Source organism: Varanus komodoensis, unplaced genomic scaffold (genome assembly GCF_004798865.1).
Source record: "Varanus komodoensis strain SLA01 unplaced genomic scaffold, ASM479886v1 scaffold114, whole genome shotgun sequence".
Taxonomy (NCBI): Eukaryota; Metazoa; Chordata; class Lepidosauria; order Squamata; family Varanidae; genus Varanus; species Varanus komodoensis.
The window spans coordinates 484,407-492,112 of NW_025335328.1; positions in this window are offsets into that span (position 1 = coordinate 484,407).

Sequence of the window (7,706 nt, forward strand, 5' to 3'; positions counted from 1 at the left end):
GGCCCCGGGCCCCGCACCAAGCCGCCTTCGCCCTGCTTCGATCCAGGTGCCTGTCCAAAGCTTGCTCCAGCTGGCGGCTGGAGCCCGGAGGGGAGCTCATCAGGATGCAGGAGGCAGCCCAGGCCAGAGTTGCCCCTCAAGCTGCCCCAGACGGCAGAGCTACTCCCCAGCCAGGGCTCGGCAATGCCAGGGCAAACGGGCGGCAACAGCAGTCAAGGTCAGGGGCAGGTTTCCACCCCAGGGGAGCTGGGGTTGGCCCAGAACCTTCTGCATGTGGAGCGGCCGGCCTCCCTGAACTGCAGCCCCCACCTGTATGTATGGAGGGTTTGAAGACAGACAGACAGACCGCCCACCCGCCAGGGCTCGCCCCTCTCCTCCCGCCAGGCCAGGCGGTGCACTTCCCGCCCCCCAGGGATCCAGCTAGGTTCTGCCAGACGCCTGGCCGCTCCCCTCGACTAGCAAAAGCAGAATTTTGCTGGCTGCGACAGCCTCTCCAGTGCGAGCGGGACAGAGCCCTGCCTGCATCGCTCAAGCACCTGCGCTGCAACAGCCGCCTGGGGGATCAAGGCCTGCATCAGCAGCTCCCTCCCCAGCTCCTGGGCTCTCCATCCTGAGGCGTCGCTGCGGATCAGTCCCCAAGTGTTCCGTCAGCTCTGAGCTGCTCTGAGGTTGAAGCTCTTGGGGCCGTGTGCATAAATGCGAGACAAAGCACAAATACAGTGAAAGCTCAGAGCAGCCCTAAATTTAATATAACTCCAGCAGGGAAAACACTACCACCACCAAAGTTATCCATGAGGATTTTTAAAAAACCCATGCTGCTGGGTTGTAGCTCAAGAGTTCAACAACCCGGCGGTTAACCCATGGTTTGTTGCTTGGTGAAGTAGAAAAACAAGCCAAAAATCCCAGGAAAAACCACGGTTCCTAATCTTACAACCTGAATGCAGTAGGAAAAATCACATACAGGTATGTGAGGGGGAGTCACATGGAGCTGGGTAGAAACCTGTTCTCCCCTGCAGAGGAAGGCAGGACACACTCCAACGGAGCCAAGCTCAGGGAGCCAAGGTTCAATTTGGATGCCAGGAAGCACTTCCTGACAGTCAGGCCCCCGAGGGTGTGGAATGGGCTCCCAAGGGAGGTGGGTGAGGCCCCATCGGTGCGGGTGTTCAAAGATAGGCTGGACGTCCACATGGTGGGCATGTCGTGAGCGGAGCCGGCTGGAGCTGGGGGTCAGACTAGATGGCCCGGGAGACCCCTTCTGACTCGCTCTGTTTCTCTGTTTCTAAATCCAATTCCCTTCTGCATTTTTCCGGTTTTCAACAGGGTGCCGCCTCTCAAGGGTTAACCACAGGGTTGTTAAGCCCTGGGGTTGGCATGGCCACCAAGGAGTTGCTCCCCAGTCCTTGCGTGGAAGCGGCAGCGACGGGCTTGCTGCAGGCAGCACCGCAGGTCTCTCCTGCTCATCCCTGACTGTCCCCGGGTTGTTTGCTGTGTGCAGATCATCCCAGGATAAAGCCGGCTCAGGCAGGTTTCCTAGAGGGACACCATGGGCGATGATGCCAAAAGCCCCGAGAGGTTTTGGCAAATCAAGAGTGACGTGCCTGCTGTGCCTCCTTTCCGGCATGTCATCCCACAGGGTGGCCGAGGAAGCTTTAGTGCCAGATCTCTGGATGGAATGGATTTGGAAAATAAGTTGCATCTAAGGAGGCATGAATGGGATTGCTCAGCTCACAGTCTAGACCCGGCCAGGAAGGGGGTCTTGGACACAGCCCTGGCTGCTGAGATCCTCTGGGCACAATTTGCTTTTTGAGAGAGGTCACACTACAAATACACTTAATAAAAATGCAACTAAGCAGAAATCTGGTCTTGCGAAAACATCAGTAGGAGACAGCAGGGGTGTAGGCACCCCTGGAATTATGCAGGCTCCACTGCTATGCAGATCCATGTAATCTGGGGAAATGCAGTAAGAACAATACTCAGGTAACGCCTCCCATGGGTAGAAATCCCCCTTTTTACAAGGGGAGCAGCCCCAGTGCTGCTGCCGTGCTTGCAGAGGGGTGTTCAAAAGCAAGTGGTAGGACTGCGAAGTCACTCAGCTTCTGGGCAGAGCTATTTCGCTTGGCAAGAAAAGTGACAGCTCAGGGCAGACGCACAGCAGCAGAATGGGGCCAGCAGCCCTCTTTGTGGGAGACGGCAAGTGTCCTTCTGGACTGCAGCGAAAGCGAAAATCTGCCCCAGTGGAAGGAGCCCGTGAGAGATCGCCTCCCTAGGCAAGTCCACGCGAGAGCGAAGGGCCGTGTGTGGTGATGTCTGCACACGGGGGGCCCTGGACCTCGTGAGGCAGCCTGAGCAAGGAGGGTGGTCCGGCGCCTCCACAGGCACATGCAGCCATGCCGAGACCCGGCCTGCACTCCTGGCTGAACCTGCGCCAAGAGGCACTTCTGCCAACAGCTTCATCCACCTGCACAGATGGACGAAGAGCACTGCCGGCAGCTGCCTCCGTGCTTGGCGTCAGTTGTGCTAACACTGCACTGTTGTGGATGAAATGAAAATAATTTCAGAATGCAACCCAACTGTCTAAGTATTCCATCTAGCACTAGCTGGCGAAAATGGATCCGGCTAAACAGGCTTTAGGGGAGAACCACCCTTGCCGGGGTGGGTCTCCCGGGGCCAGGGCCCCACAGCCACGGGGGCAGCCTTCACGCCCAGCCACAGCTGCGATTTGTGGTCCAGGTTACTTTGCTGACAGGGCACGCCTGGCCGGGCACAGACGGTGCCGTGCAATATAAAGGAAGAGACGCGAGGCCCAAGCTTTGCAGACCAAGACCAGGTCCCTGACTTGTGCCAATAACTTAGCCAAGGAAAGGCAATGCCACATGGTGCCCCCGCGCACTTCAAGGAGCCACAATTTCCAGAAAACGTGGCAGGGCCTCAGTCTCTCAGGAGCCTTCCACGCTGGAGATGGCAGCTGCTCCCCAGGGGCAGGAAGGTGTGTGAAATCAATCTCTCAAAATTACACCCCGGCTCTGGCAGTGGGTCCAAGTATTTCCTCAGAATGAGGAGGGAAGCTGCAGACGACAAGCCAAGCACAAACAGCTTTAAGCGGGGCCAGAGAACGATTTCAAACCCTCCGGCACCAGCATCGCATTTCGAAGCCCCTGCAATTTCCCCCAGAATATCACTCTGCTTCTGCAAAGACAAAGTGCCGAACAGAAATTGGTTGGAAATCAAAATGGCCCAGGGCTGCCCGAGAAGACCCCCCCCCCTTCAGATCTGGGGGATTTCAATCTCTGTGTGTGCAGAAGGGGAAAGGAGCACCTCCATGGGAATCTGCCGTCTGCATGAGCCCCGCCCCCCAGCTGGGGCCTTCACCAAGGGAAAGCCCAGCTCCTCCTCCTCCTCACAGCCTGCGTCCTTAAAGCATTTCCTAAGTCACGCTACTCAAAAGCAATCCGGGACACCTCAGGTTCTGCCATCCCCAGAACGCTGGAGATGGTTTTCCTCCCGGCGCCAGCCACAGAGCAAACCCCCTCTCGGGGGCAGGACCGAAACGGTGCAGCCTACAAGAATGAAGGCACGGGCCTGGGATACAAGGAGGCGAGGGCCCCGTCTACACGCAGGCACGGGCCCCGCTCCCCACCACCAGCCAGGCCACACAATTCCATGCCTGGCAAGAGGATGCGCCCCACTTCCAGGGGCCCCATGCGAGGTTGCCTCTCGCTCAGCCTCAGGGTCTGCGGTCCCTTCAAAAGGAGCACGTGGCTTGGAAGCAACCTGCTGAGACCCGTGGTGCTGACAAAGCCAGAGGCCCGTGTGGGCCAGCGAGACCCGGCCGAGCAGGCACCTGGCAACTTCGCAGGCATGGAGGGAAACGCCAGGAACGCCAGCTCCGCCCGTGGCTGGGCACCTGCGCCTCCTGTCCCAGCAACCACAGGCAGACGCTGAGGTGGGGCATTCACCTTGTTGGGGAGCAGGCAAGAGCAGTGAGGAGTCGGGGAGAAGCGAGAGAAACGCTGCTGCTTTGTGCCCCAAGACAAGAGTGTGTGCATAGTCCTAATACTCTCAAGTGACTGGATGCCTGGGAGCTCACGAAGCGTCGCGGCAGGAACTGACGGGACAGAATCTGGGGGCTTACCCAGCAGGCCTGTGCTGCCCTCCCACTCCCCCTGCATTTTGCCAGCTCCAGCCCAAGACACTTCTGAGCCAAATGATGCCCCCCTCCCCGCTTTAGCATGACAACTACACATGCCTGAACCCCCTTCTCTGGCAGTACTAGCGCTGCCTCACTGCAGGGCTGACTCCGATCTCCGTACTTCTCATAGCAGAGGTTTGCAAGGGTAAATCTGGATTTCTAATTTTGTACTGTGATTTTTATGATGCCTTACTGTCCGCTGAATTGTGTGTATCACTGTAAACTGCCCGGACTGCTTCGGCTACTGGGAGGCACGGAGATGAGGAGGCCAGCGTTCTGCCACAGCTTGGCACAGCCACAAATAGCCACAAGTTTCTGCCGGAGCCTTCTGAGTCCCGTTCTGGAGCTCCAAGCACAGCAGCGATGGGGTGCTCGAACCCAGTCCCCGTGGCACACTCTCACTGGGCAGAAATGGAGCAGATCTCAAACCGCCAGTCGCTGAACAGCTGTAAGGAAGGCTGTTTGGCAAAGCATGCTGCAGATTTATTTATCTTCAAATTTATATACCGCTCAACAGCCTGACAGGACTCCCTAAGGGCCAAACAGTATACAATAAACAGTACAAGCAGAGGGGTAATTAGATTAAAATCCTATATAAGCAACCCTGTAGAAGCAGTAACACTGGAGAGCAGGAATTAAACTCGGCTTCTGCTTAATGCATGTATGAGAAGTCTCCAGCACAAAAACAAATCCACATGCAGATACATGTGAAGAAAAGCATGGCTGACTTCTGCCTCACAACCGAAGAGCCTGGCAGCAGCAGTTCCCCACTGCTTATTTCAGAAACAGTCCTTGACGAAGCCCACGGTCGCACTTTCTTGCAAACACAGACCGTATCTCCTTCCACAAGCTCCAGCGGAGCAAAAGTCCCTGTTTGCTGCAACGAATACTGAGAAAACAAACTCTGAAAGTGGTAGATGGTGGGCCCCATTTGGAATTAAGTGGAAAGCTCTAGTCGAATGCAGCAGAATTACACACGGCCGCAACAGCTGACTCTGAATCCAGGCAAAATAGCAACTGCTGTGGCCAAAACTTCGTTAGCAACTTTTCAAGCAGGTTCTCAGCCGCCTCTCCAGCTTATCGCTCACTGCAATCAGGGCGATCAGCAAGCGAACCAACCCAGGCGGGCGATAACCCCTGGCCGGCCGCCAGGGAAAGTGCCAGGGGAGTGCTCGCACGTGCCGTCAGGGAGAGCTGTAGTGATCGTGCAGCGAGACAGGACGGTGCTGAGCAGGAAGGTTTCCTCGCAGGAGGTGGGTGCCGGCACTGCGGCCCGCTGGGCCCCACAGCGCTGCCCGCCAGCCTTCAGAGCCCGTCCTGCAGCTGCGGAGCGCACGAGAAGGGCTTCCGTTGCAGAAGGGGGGGTCGAGGCAGGAAGCCCCCTCGGTGCTCCCCAGGCAGGGGCGCACATTTCTTTTGGTCAAGTAACCCAACTGGATTCGTGCAAGGCCAATGCCAAATTCTGCAGGCAGGTGGGATTTCTCCAGCGCAGAAACTGTTGCGTGGCTGGCTAACTGCGAAGGCCACGGGCGAGCTGGGCCTGGCCAGCGAGTTTCCTGTGCTGGAAAAACCTGCAGTGATCTGCTCAGCACTTCTCCCTTTAACCTGGGGGCAAGACCAGTGTTACCCGACATGCCACAATGCTGGCAGCTGCAGCAGCCCCCCTCCAATGCACAGGACGGCTCACCTACCACCGCCCCCCCCCCGCAGGCTCCTGGGCTTCAGCACTGCCTTTCTAAATTTAAAGGCTCGCTAGCAATGGAGCAAGCACCTCCGGCCTTTGCCCATCCCAATCCAGGACTGCTGAATGATTCCAGAAATTCAAGGGCTTCCGTAAGGAGAGGAGGAAATCGGGATTAGGCTGGGATCGGTGGAAGCAGCTGCCCTGGGAGGCTGTGGCACGTCCTCCCTGCACACTCTCCAGGGCAGGCCAGCAGGCACTTCCCAGCAGCTGCTCGCCTGGGCCGGAGAATGCGGGGCTGCTGACACTCACGTTTTGACTCAGGCCCGTGCAAAGCCGGAGCATGGCCTTCGAAGGCTGCCTCCCCCGGCACACTGCCCAGGCTTCCTGCAACCGCCGCCCAGAGCACGCCTCCCCAAGCTGGCCCTCTTCCCCGGAAGCCTTGCCAGATGAGGGGGGTCTTCCATCCTCTAACCACCTCCCCTCCCTCCCATGCACCAGTTTGGTTGCGAGGTCAGGGCAAGGGGCAAACAGCTGCTTTTCAGCGGAACAACCGAAATGCGGAGCACCAGAGCAGGTCGCCCTCTTCCACCCTTGGCCCCCTGCCCCCAGTCACGGCCTCGCAGGCTGCTGGACCTTGTTCCCACAGGCAAATTAAAAGGAGGGTCACCGCCTTTGATCCACCTGAACAGCGCCAAGCGCCCCCCTGCAGAAGCCGGGGCAGGGGCAGGCAGTGCCGGCAACGCTGATTTAGGGAAACTGCGTTGCGGGCACACGCCTCAGCCACTCCCTCCGGCAGCCCCACAAATACGCACGGTCCCCGAGCACAAGGGTGAGGAAAACGGAGATTTCCATTGCCTTTACAGCATAGCCCATGCACCTTCCCAGCAAGGGGTGACCTCCGACCCCTTCCCATTTCCTCACAGCACCAGGGAAGAAAGGCTGTCTCTCCTCAACATCACAGGAATCACAGACTAGCACAGTTTGCAGGGGCCACGGAGCCACCGGGTCCAACCCCCTGCTGCTGCCAGTCGCACAGCTCCTCAAGCCCCTCCATGTGACCCGTTTACAGTCTCCCCCCACCAACGGGTTTCCAGGGGAGCACGTGAGGCAGCTCCAAGCCCTCTCAGCCTCCATACCTCTTGGGTGAGAGAGCCCGGCAAGCCAGGTGGGCTGGGCAGGCCGAGCGAGAGGCTCCCAGGCCTGCCTTCCCACACGGCAGAGGAGCTGCCTGCAAGCACCTGCCGGCTGGGAGAAAATGCTGAGGCATCGCGGCGGCCTAGAGCAAGGTGGGGGGGGGGCGCACCGTTTGAGCGAGCAGGCCAGAGGCCCCGGCTCCGCCAACCGGTTCCGACCGCGGCCAGCAGCCACGCCTTCCTTCGCCCTCTGCAGCAGGTGTGGGGCCCCGAAACACGCCGGAGCCCAGAGCGGGGCACCCACCCAAGCATGCACGCCGGCCTCACGAATAGCAGCCCAGCCCAGCCCAGCCCAGCCCTGCCCTGCCCTGGGCACCTCGGGCGCGACAGCTGCCGGGCCCGGCGGGCGGGCGGCCCCCCACAGGCAGCGCAAAGCGCACAGCTGGCTCACAGCTGAATCGCCCCCCCAACACGCAGCACGTCAGTCCTATTTGTGGACGGGCAAAGGACACAAAGGCGACGAGCACAACAGTCCACGGGCCGAAGGGCCTCCTGAGCGGCACGGGCGGCGAGATCTGGACAGGCCCCCTCCCGAGCGCGCCCGTCATGAAATCGAGCGAGGTCCATCGCCTCCGCGCATCCCGCATCCCTCGCAGCGCCCCGCGAGAAGCGCGGCCCGGAGCCGCGCCGGCAGCCGCGC